We start from the raw sequence: 12,141 nt of genomic DNA on the forward strand, positions 1-12,141 counted from the left end.
CTAAGTTTTGGCAGCGGCCTTGTAATGGGTCAGAGTGCGGGCGGAAGGGTCAGTGGCGCTAGTCCACCTGGGCATCCAGTAATGAGGCAGCCAGTCGGCGCACCTCGGGTAGTGGCATTCAAAGATCTGACGGTAGTAATAGCCTTCTTTCGTTTTGGGAGTACTGACGGGAAATTTTGGGCTGCGCTTGCCATCGCTGCATCATCAACCTGATGGTCAATGTATTCCTGTAAAATCCTAAACCAGGAATTCTTAACTGAGGTTATTCCATCACTGAAGGCTTCTTTTTGTCACCAGAGGATCTCTTTAGGTATCAGACTGGAGTCCTCAAACGTCTCTCTCAGGAGATGTTTTTCTATCCCGTTCTTGGGGATTCCCATATCTGGTGGCAGAGACAAGTAATAGGAAGAAAATCGATGATCCAGGAAGGGGACTCTCAGTTCAAGGCCATGGGCAGCAGTAGTTCGATCTGCTCAGAGAACATCAAACAAATAGAGTTCCTTCAGAAGCCGCTCACTCTCCTCCTCGGCCTTCTCAGGGGAAGGAGCCTTGTGAAAATATATGTAACCCTGTGTAACTTCATCTGAACCTTCTCCAGAGAAGATCACCACGCTATCCGTGTTCTTCCAAATGTACTTTGAAATTAAGTACCTACTGAAGCACGGACTGTTGTAACACCATAATATCAAGGAAATAGCAAGGAAATGTAGTATTTCCTTGATGTAATATAAAGGAAAATAGGACTTCATCCAGGACCTGAATGCCTTCCTCAGAGTTAAAGAGGACTTCATGGTGTTCGCTCGCAATGATTTGCCACCTTTCTAGCAGCTAGTAAATCGGGACTGTCTTCCATGCCAATCGCAAATGTCTGGAGAGGATACTGTACTTGGGCCTCTTTTAGCTGCTTCAACAGGATGGCAGCAACCAAACTGGAAACCAAGCCACCTGATAAAAGGCAGCCAATCCTTCTGTCCATTATCAAACGTTTCTTAATGGCATTGTCAAAAAGGATTCGTAGGTTGTTCTTCACAGTTTCTATCTCAAAACCTGGGAAGAGTTTCTCCACGCTGTCACACAGGGCATGCAGAGGCTCATCTCTACAGCGATGATATTTAACCATTTCCACTGATGCTACTTTGCCATTTGGCTTTAAATCCAAAACTTCATAGTGTCCTGGGAGAAAAAGCTCCACTTTTTTAAAAGGAGTCATAGAGTGCTTCAAGGTAATGAGACCTTTAGCTTCTGAACACATGGCCAAAAGTCCATCTTCTGTCCCGGCTTTAAACAAAGGTCTGACTCCATAGGTATCTCTGCCCAAGAACACTTTCTTATTGACAGTATCCAGTAAAATAAATGCAAATACCCCATCCGACATACAAACTGTTTGCTCAATTCCTCATTTGTCATAAAGATGAAAGATTATCTCACCATCCACTTTGGTCTGGTATTCAAATTCAAAATGGTGTTGCAGCTCCTTGTGGTTGTAGATTTCACTGTTGTAACAGAGCCACAAGTAAGGATATTACTTCACTCAAATTGGCTGCATTCCAAACAGCTGGTCAACCACCACAAACCGGTGAAATCCAAAGCAGCAGTTGGTGTATCCACTGACATTCTCAAAAAGAAATGCATCTAGACCTCTGTGTGCAATCTTCATAGCACTCAGACACTGAACAGAAAGGCAGTCGTCGCTGCCAAAGAGGGCCCAAATGCCACACATGGTGCAATGGAGCTACGGGCTCTCTCCAAGTGACTTATTCAAATACGATCACAGAAATTCTGGGCTCCATTGGGGTGGGCGGGTGTGAGGTGAGCAGGCTGCGACTTGCGGGCTCTGTACACTTTAAATGGATTAATTTTATGGTATGTGAATTACATCTCAATAAAGCCGTTTTATAAAGTCATCTAAAAGGAAGCAAAGATTTTGAAGAGCAAAGGGGAAAACTTCAGCCCTCCTCCTTTCTTTTCTTTTTTTTTTTACATCTTTGAGTATAATTGCTTTACAATGGTGTGCTAGTTTCTGCTTTATAACAAAGTGAATCAGTTATACATATACATATGTTCCCATATCTCTTCCCTCTTGCGTCTCCCTCCCTCCCACCCTCCCTATACCACCCCTCTAGGTGGTCACAAAGCACCGAGATGATCTCCCTGTGCTATGCGGCTGCTTCCCACTAGCTATTTTACGTTTGGTAATGTATATATGTCCATGCCACTCTCTCGCTTTGTCACAGCTTACCCTTCCCCCTCCCCATATCCTCAAGTCCATTCTCTAGTAGGTCTGTGTCTTTATTCCTGTCTTACCCCTAGGTTCTTCATGACATTATTTTTATCTTAAATTCCATATATATGTGTTAGCATACGGTATTTGTCTTTCTCTTTCTGACTTACTTCACTCTGTATGACAGACTCTAGGCCCATCCCTCATTACAAATAGCTCAATTTCGTTTCTTTTTGTGGCTGAGTAATATTCCATTGTATATATGTGCCACATCTTCTTTATCCATTCATCTGATGATGGACACTTAGATTGTTTCCATATCCTGGCTATTGTAAATAGAGCTGCAATGAACATTGTGGTACATGACTCTTTTTGAATTATGGTTTTCTCAGGGTATATGCCCAGTAGTGGGATTGCTGGGTCATATGGTAGTTCTATTTGTAGTTTTTTAAAGAACCTCCATACTGTTCTCCATAGTGGCTGAACCAATTCACATTCCCACCAGCAGTGCAAGAGTGTTCCCTTTTCTCCACACACTCTCCAGCATTTATTGTTTCTAGATATTTGATGATGGCCATTCTGACTGGTGTGAGATGATATCTCATTGTAGTTTTGATTTGCATTCTCTAATGATTAATGATGTTGAGCATTCTTTCATGTGTTTGTTGGCAGTCTGTATATCTTCTTTGGAGAAATGTCTATTTAGGTCTTCTGCCCATTTTTGGATTGGGTTGTTTGTTTTTTTGTTATTGAGCTGCATGAGCTGCTTGTAAATTTTGGAGACTAATCCTTTGTCAGTGCTTCATTTGCAAATATTTTCTCCCATTCTGAGGGTTGTCTTTTGGTCTTGTTTATGGTTTCCTTTGCTGTACAAAAGTTTTGAAGTTTCATTAGGTCCCATTTGTTTATTTTTGTTTTTATTTCCATTTCTCTAGGAGGTGGGTCAAAAAGGATCTTGCTGTGATTTCTGTCATAGAGTGTTCTGCCTATGTTTTCCTCTAAGAGTTTGATAGTTTCTGGCCTTACATTTAGGGCTTTAATCCATTTTGAGCTTATTTTTGTGTATGGTGTTAGGGAGTGTTCTAATCTCATAGTTTTACATGTACCTGTCCAGTTTTCCCAGCACCACTTATTGAAGAGGCTGTCCTTTCTCCACTGTACATTCCTGCCTCCTTTATCAAAGATAAGGTGACCATATGTGTGTGGGTTTATCTCTGGGCTTTCTATTCTGTTCCATTGATCTATCTTTCTGTTTTTGTGCCAGTACCATACTGTCTTGATTACTGTAGCTTTGTAGTATAGTCTGAAGTCAGGGAGCCTGATTCCTCCAGCTCCATTTTTCGTTCTCAAGATTGCTTTGGCTATTCGGGGTCTTTTGTGTTTCCATACAAATTGTGAAATTTTTTGTTCTAGTTCTGTGAAAAATGGCAGTGGTAGTTTGATAGGGATTGCATTGAATCTGTAGATTGCTTTGGGTAGTAGAGTCATTTTCACAATGTTGATTCTCCGAATCCAAGAACATGGTATATCTCTCCATCTATTTGTATCATCTTTAATTTCTTTCATCAGTGTCTTATAATTTTCTGCATACAGGTCTTTTGTCTCCCTAGGTAGGTTTATTCCTAGATATTTTATTCTTTTTGTTGCAATGGTAAATGGGAGTGTTTTCTTGATTTCACTTTCAGATTTTTCATCATTAGTGTATAGGAATGCCAGAGATTTCTGTGCATTAATTTTGTATCCTGCTACTTTACCAAATTCATTGATTAGCTCTAGTAGTTTTCTGGTAGTTTTAGGATTCTCTATGTATAGTATCATGTCATCTGCAAACAGTGACAGCTTTACTTCTTTTCCGATTTGGATTCCTTTTATTTCCTTTTCTTCTCTGATTGCTGTGGCTAAAACTTCCAAAACTATGTTGAATAAGAGTGGTGAGAGTGGGCAACCTTGTCTTATTCCTGATCTTAGTGGGAATGCTTTCAGTTTTTCACCATTGAGGATGATGTTGGCTGTGGGTTTGTCATATATGGCCTTTATTGTGTTGAGGAAATTTCCCTCTATGTCTACTTTCTGCAGGGTTTTTATCATAAATGGGTGTTGAATTTTGTCGAAAGCTTTCTCTGCATCTATTGAGATGATCATATGGTTTTTCTCCTTCAATTTGTTAATATGGTGTATCACGTTGATTGATTTGCGTATATTGAAGAATCCTTGCATTCCTGGAATAAACCCCACTTGATCAAGGTGTATGATCCTTTCAATGTGCTGTTGGATTCTGTTTGCTAGTATTTTGTTGAGGATTTTTGCATCTATGTTCATCAGTGATATTGGCCTGTAGTTTTCTTTCCTTGTGACATTCTTGTCTGATTTTGGTATCAGGGTGACGTTGGCCTCGTAGAATGAGTTTGAGAGTGTTCCTCCCTCTGTTATATTTTGGAAGAGTTTGAGAAGGGTAGATGTTAGCTCTTCTCTAAATGTTTGATAGACTTCACCTGTGAAGCCATCCGGTCCTGGGTTTTTGTTTGTTGGAAGATTTTTAATCACAGTTTCAATTTCATTACTTGTGATTGGTCTGTTCCTATTTTCTGTTTCTTCCTGGTTCAGTCTTGGGAGGCTATACTTTTCTAAGAGTTTTCCATTTCTTCCAGGTTGTCCATTTTATTGGCATAGAGTTGATTGTAGTAGTGTCTTAGGATGCTTTGTATTTCTGCGGAGTCTGTTGTAACTTCTCCTTTTTCATTTCTAATTTTATTGATTTGAGTCCTCTCCCTCTTTTTTTGATGAGTCTGGCTAATAGTTTATCAATTTTGTTTATCTTCTCAAAGAACCAGCTTTTAGTTTTATTGATCTTTGCTATTGTTTTCTTTGTTTCTATTTCATTTATTTTTGCTCTGATCTTTATGATTTCTTTCCTTCTGCTAACTTTGGGTTTTGTTTGTTCTTCTCTCTCTAGTTCCTTTAGGTGTAAGGTTAGATTGTTTACCTGAGATTTTTCTTGTTTCTTGAGGTAAGCTTGTATAGCTATAAACTTCCCTCTTAGAACTGCTTTTGCTGCATCCCATAGGTTTTGGATCGTCGTGTTTTCATTGTCATTTGTCTCTAGGTATTTTTTGATTTCCTCTTTGATTTCTTCAGTGATCTCTTGGTTGTTTAGTAACGTATTATTTAGCCTCCATGTGTTTGTGTTTTTTACATTTTTTTCCCTGTAATTCATTTATAATCTCATAGTGTTGTGGTCAGAAAAGCTGCTTGATATGATTTCAATTTTCTTAAATTTACTGAGGCTTGATTTGTGACCCAAGATGGATCTATCCTGGAGAATGTTCCATGTGCACTTGAGAAGAAAGTGTAATCTGCTGTTTTTGGATGGAATATCCTATAAATATCAATTAAATCTATCTGATCTATTGTGTCATTTAAGCTTCTGTTTCCTTATTTATTTTCATTTTGGAGGATCTGTCCATTGGTGTAAGTGAGGTGTTAAAGTCCTCCACTATTATTGTGTTACTGTCGATTTCCTCTTTTATAGCTGTTAGCAATTGCCCTATGTATTGAGGTGCTCCTATGTTGGGTGCATATACATTTATAATTGTTATATCTTCTTGGATTGATCCCTTGATCATTTTGTAGTGTCCTTCCTTGTCTCTTGTAACAGTCTTTATTTTAAAGTCTATTTTATCTGATATGAGTATAGCTACTCCAGCTTTCTTTTGATTTCCATTTGCATGGAATATCTTTTTCCATCCCCTCACTTTCAGTCTGTATGTGTCCCTAGGTCTGAAGTGGGTCTCTTGTAGACAGCATATATGTGTCTTGTTTTTGTATCCATTCAGAAAGCCTGTGTCTTTTGGTTGGAGTATTTTCTTCTCTTGTGTTTCCTACTTCGAGAAGTTCCTTTAGCATTTGTTGTAGAGCTGGTTTGGTGGTGCTGAATTCTCTTAGCTTTTGCTTGTCTGTAAAGCTTTTGATTTCTCCATCGAATCTAAATGAGATCCTTGCCAGGTAGAGTAATCTTTGTTGTAGGTTCTTCCCTTTCATCGCTTTAAGTATATCATGCCACTCCCTTCTGGCTTATAGGGTTTCTGCTGAGAAATCAGCTGTTAACCTTATGGGATTTCCCTTGTATGTTATTTTCCGTTTTTCCCTTGCTGCTTTCAATAATTTTTCTTTGTCTTTAATTTTTGCCAATTTGATTACATGCCGATGTGTCTTGGTGTGTTTCTCCTTGGGTTTATCCTGTATGGGACTCACTGTGCTTCCTGGACTTGGGTGGCTATTTCCTTTCCCATGTTAAGGAAGTTTTCGACTGTAATCTCTTCAAATATTTTCTCTGGTCCTTTCTCTCTCTGTTCTCCTTCTGTGACCCCTATAATGCGAATGTTGTTGCATTTAATGTTGTCCCAGAGATCTCTTAGGCTGTCTTCATTTCTTTTCATTCTTTTTTCTTTATTCTGTTCCGTAGCAGTGAATTCCACCATTCTGTCTACCAGATCACTTATCCGTTCTTCTGCCTCAGTTATTCTGCTATTGATTCCTTCTAGTGTAGTTTTCATTTCAGTTATTGTATTGTTCATCTCTGTTTGTTTTTTCTTTAATTCTTCTAGGTCTTTGTTAAACATTTCTTGCATCTTCTCGATCTTTGCCTCCTTTCTTTTTCCGAGGTCCTGGATCATCTTCACTATCATTATTCTGAATTCTTTTTCTGGAAGGTTTCCTATCTCCACTTCATTTAGTTGTTTTTCTGGGCTTTTATCTTGTTCCTTCATCTGGTACATAGCCCTCTACCTTTTCATCTTGTCTGTCTTTCTGTGAATGTGGTTTTTGTTCCACCGGCTGCAGGATTGTAGTTCTTCTTGCTTCTGCTGTCTGCCGTCTGGTGGATGAGGCTATCTAAGAGGCTTGTGTAAGCTTCCTGACGGGAGGGACTGGTGGTGTGTAGAGCTGACTGTTGCTCTGGTGGGCAGAGCTCACCAGAGCTCTGATCTGCCTGACTGTTGATGGGTGGGGCTGGGTTCCCTCCCTGTTGGTTGTTTTGCCTGAGGCAACCCAACACTGGCGTCTACCTGGGCTCTTTGGTGGGGCTAATGACAGACTCTGGGAGGGCTCACGCTAAGGAGTACTTCCCAGGACTTCTGCTGCCAGTGTCCTTGGCCCCACGGTGTCAGCTCTGTATTTCTTAAAAGTCTCTTGTTTGCGTCCCTTAGAGCATCCTGTCACTTTCAAGATCACGGTCCCACTTAACTTTCTCTGCCTTTCTGGATCTCCCAGAGAGTACCTGCAGGTCCCCGAGTTGTAGCTAGTAGTGTTTCGGATCCTCAGGGAATACAGCCTTTCCCTGGGGGCCGCTGAAGAGCCCCTCTGCTGAGAGTACCACAGGTCTTCCTGGGACACCTCCATCCTCTCTACACAGCCATCTGTAAGCTTGGCCCGGGAGAACACGTAGGGAACTTGCGGGTCTCAGCCAGCAGTGCAAGGCAAGTCCACATCCTCCAAACAGGCCACCTTCACCTCCCGGGCAGGGGGCGCCACGCTGCAGGCGCAGCTCAGGAGCAGGAGCTGGAGGCCGCGCGCCATGGCTGAGGGCTGCCCGCCCGGGACCGTGGTGTGTGCCTCCACTTGTAGCTGTGCCCCCATCGCTGCAGCCCCTCCCGCCGCGGAGCACTGGATCCCCCCGGACCGGGGCACGAACCCGCGTCCCCCGCATCGGCAGGCGGACCCCCAACCACTGCGCCACCAGGGAAGCCCTCTTTGTGCTTTTGATTTGCATTTCCCTGGTGATGAGTGATGCTGAGCACCTTTTCATGTTCCTGTTGGCCATCTGTATGTCTTCTTTGGAAAAATGTCTATTCAGATTCTTTGCCCATTTATTAACGAGATTGTTTGGGGTTTTGCAGTTAAGTTGTATGAGCTCTTTATAAATTTTGGACATTAACCTCTTATCAGATAGATGATTTACAAGTATCTTCTCCCATTCCGTAGGTTACCTTTTCATTTTGATGGTTTCTTTCTCTGTGCAATAGTTCATTTCTTCTTACTGCTGCAATCTACCATGGTGTGGATGCACCACAGTTTATTCAATCACATACTGCCGAACATCTGGATTGTTTCTGACTAGTTTTTGGCTATTACAAATAAAACTGGTATAAACATTCCTGTACTGTTCTCATTTTCACAACTGAGCCTGAGGCTGTCACTGGTATTTATGACCTTCCTCTGTTGCTTCTCATTCCTTTGTCTTAATAATAGCTAACATTTATAGAGTGTTTACTACCTGCCAGACCCTGTTCTATGTGTTTTATAAGTGTTAATTCTCAAAATAACCGTTTGAGATATGAACTATTATTATCCCCATGTTACAGGTGTGGAAACTAAAGTAGACACAGGTACACAGCCAGCATGTGTTAGCACTCAGATTTAAATCCATGTAGTCTGGTACCCGAGCTCAGGCTCTAAACCACTATGTTATACAGCCAGGACTTAAGATGGTTGGGTTCTTTTCTCATGGAGTGACTTAAACCTTCACTCCTGGAGGATAACTAGCTGTTATCTTGCTTCTGCTGGTTTAGTCTTCTGTTAACTTTAACCATTGGACATGATGGTATATGATATCCCTGGGGTGCCGCTGGGTTGCACACATCCTCCTCTCTGACCCTGCTGTGTAACAGTAACCTTATTTTCTCTAAATCATCAGGATCAATCATCCCAGCTAACGTCTTATTCCCCTTCTTTGCCTGTTTACTCAATGGCTTGAAAAACCCCAAATGGCCAGGTCTCTGTCTCACGTTCCATTGCAATGGGCCTATTGGTGTCTCCTCTTTGTGGAAGCAAACCTCCTTGGGATACCAAACCTCTAAACCAGCAAAGCCCAGAGTCATGGGGCTACACGCAAAAATGTTGTGAATGGGTTATTAGGTGTAGTAGTTAGAGGCCCCACTCCCACCTCTATCTCCCTCTTCCTGGGGCCACCATGTATCCTGGCTGAGAAAGAAATGGTGCCATAGAATTGCTGCTGGTTCAGAGCATACACTGCACTCCACTCTGGGGTCAGCACTCCATTCTCAGAGGGTTTTGCCATAACTCAGTCTCTACAAAGCCAACTGCTTGTGAGGGATGGAGTACATAAGACTCATGACTCCCATGGGCCTTCCAGGGTAAAGAACATGGACTCTCGAGCCAAACTGTTTGGATTCATATATTGGCCTCACCACTCACTTACCTACTGTGACTTTGAGCCATTTATAAAACTTCTCTGTAACTCAGTTTCCTTATCTGTAAAATGGAGATAATAATGGTATTTAGCTTAATATGGTTTCTGCGAAGATTAGATGAGCTAATGAAATGGAGGAAGACCCTATGGTCCTTCCCCACCGTGTCCTCCGCCTGCCTCTTGTCTGTGGAAAATCTTTAGCCAAAGAATAAGTTTAATCAGAGAAGTGAGAAAATGCAGAAGCAAAGAAAAGCAGTCAAACAGGACAAAACAATAATAGTTTAGTCTGTAAGCAAAGTCAAGGACCTTTAGTTCCTTCTCAAAGGCTGTAGGTAACATTCAGAGCCATATCCTGTGAGCTGTCTTTTAGATACTGAAACCCCCAGCAGGTGGAAGAAGTTAACTACATGATGACCAGACTGTAGCCATGACATAAGATGCCACAGTTCCAAGAATTGGCCTCAAGGAAATGGGAACAAACCAACCCTGGAACTGAAGATTAACTGTACTTAAGACAATCTAGGGACTTCCCTGGTGGTCCAGTGGGTAAAGACTCCACTCTCCCAATGCAGGGAGCCCGGGTTCGATCCCTGGTCCGGGAACTAGATCCCGCATGCATGCTGCAACGAAGATCCCACATGCTGTAACTAAGACCAGGCACAGCCACAACAATAAATAATAAATATATTTTTTTAAATCAAGACGACGCTGGTCAGACCACCGCATGACCAATTTCAAGACGACTGTCAGAGCTGAATGTGCTGTTTCTGCATGTAGCCCCTCCCTACATCTATAAAAGCTCTTGCCCACTGATTGTCAGTGGGGGTGGGGGGGAGGGGAGGGGAGGGGAGGGGGCGGGGAGGGGGAGGGGGAATCCGCCCTACCCCCCACCCCCCGCCCCCGGTTGCCAGCTTCCAAAATAAAGCAAACTTTCCTTTCCACCAACTTGCCTCTTTATGGACTTTCGAGCACTGAGCCGCTGGACCCCGCTTTTGGTTACACTAATACTTGCAGAGCACTTCGCGTGCCAGACACTGTCAACACTCTTTCACTGTACAGCGAGATCTTGGTCAGAAGCCACGCGTGTGGGGAGCCACGATAGCGTATGAGGCATCTGGAATGTCCACAGAGGGTAGGGGGTGGGCAGATGTATGGGAGTAGGGAAAATAAATCCAAGGCTTAAAATGCATAATTGCCTTCTAGAGAGAACAAATTTCTGCCCCTTCCTTGTTGGAGGAGAGCTAACATAAGCACCCTTCATCAAGTAGGTGGGCTGAATTGGTAGCTTTTGTGGGCCAAGCTGACCTTCAGCAGTAGCCCCCACTAGGTCTGACTTGGTAAGGGGCGGTCCATCCTGTGAAGGCCACATACAGCCTGTGTCCTTGCCACCACAGCTGTTTGGTTCATAGAATGTCTCAGGGAGAAACAGAATGACACCCATAAAGCGGGTTCACCTTACCCATCTGACCACCAGGAGCAGCGTCTAGGGAGACGACCTTGTGGTGAGTGGCTCTACTAGACACAAATATTCTTGTGTTCTGGGGCCCTCCTAAGAGGTCCATTCACAAGACTTCTTCCCAAACCTCTTTTCCCCAACCCTCTGATTTTGTTCCATCTAAGTTTGTCCACCCAGCCAAATCACTGACCTTGCACATGAATCAGTATAGATCCTCTGTGTCTTCTCCCAAAAGAGCCAATGATGTATTCTACTTGAAATTTTACCCATTGGAGGATTTTCTTTCTCCATTAACTTCCAGGATCATCTCTCAGAAGGGCTTTACTATTTTTTTTCAATGAAGAGGCATTTGTTAATTATGTACAATTTAAGAAAAAGACCACTGCGTCTCTAGATTTGAAAGTAAATATCTTATAAAATTCCAGGGAATTCCTTGGCGGTCGGTGGTTGTCTCCGCACTTCCACTGCCGGGGATCCGGGTCCCATCCTTAGTCGGGGAAATAAGATCCCGCAAGCCACGAGGCTCAGCCAAAATAAATAAATGAATAAATAAATAAATAAAGCTCCATCCAAAAAAAAATTCCATGCTAAAAACTTCTGCTTTCCTAAGGGTTAAAACATTTTTAAATTGTGGTAAAAAACCTATAACATTAAATTTACTGTCTTAACCATTTTTAAATGTACAGTTCAATAGTGCTAAGTATATATGCACACGTTGTTGTGCAATAGATCTCTAGAACTTTTTCTCAGAAGCGCTTTGTTACCGCAATAATAACAGGAACACTTAGTGCATGGACTATTCAAAGAGTTTTACATACATTAAGTTATTTAATTTTTAAACCAACCTACAAGGTTAGGTATTTTTATTATCTCTCTTTTAGAGATAAGGAAACAGATGTTCAGAGGGATTAAAACACTTGCCCAGGGCTTCCCTGGTGGCGCAGTGGTTGAGAGTCCACCTGCCGATGCAGGGGACGCGGGTTCGCGCCCACGTCCGGGAGGATCCCACATGCCGCGGAGCAGCTGGGTCCGTGAGCCATGGCCGCTGAGCCTGCGCGTCCGGAGCCTGTGCTCCGCAACAGGAGAGGCCACAACAGTGAGAAGCCCGCGTACCGCAAAAAAACAAAACAAAAAAAAACACTTGCCCAAATTCATATAGCTAGGAACTAGTGGAACCAGAATTCAAATACAGGCAGTCTGGTTCTAGAATTCTTGCTATTAATCTTTTTTTTTTTTAACTGTGGTGGGTTTTTTTAA

At 42.5% G+C, this 12,141-nt stretch overlaps 1 pseudogene; it reads right to left on the reverse strand.

Annotated features, from left to right (window-relative positions):
* LOC101329305 (asparagine synthetase [glutamine-hydrolyzing] pseudogene) lies at positions 1-1,765 on the reverse strand (annotated as a pseudogene).
* Between the last annotated feature and the right edge of the window lie 10,376 nt (positions 1,766-12,141).

This window comes from Tursiops truncatus, chromosome 1 (genome assembly GCF_011762595.2).
Source record: "Tursiops truncatus isolate mTurTru1 chromosome 1, mTurTru1.mat.Y, whole genome shotgun sequence".
Taxonomy (NCBI): domain Eukaryota; kingdom Metazoa; phylum Chordata; class Mammalia; order Artiodactyla; family Delphinidae; genus Tursiops; species Tursiops truncatus.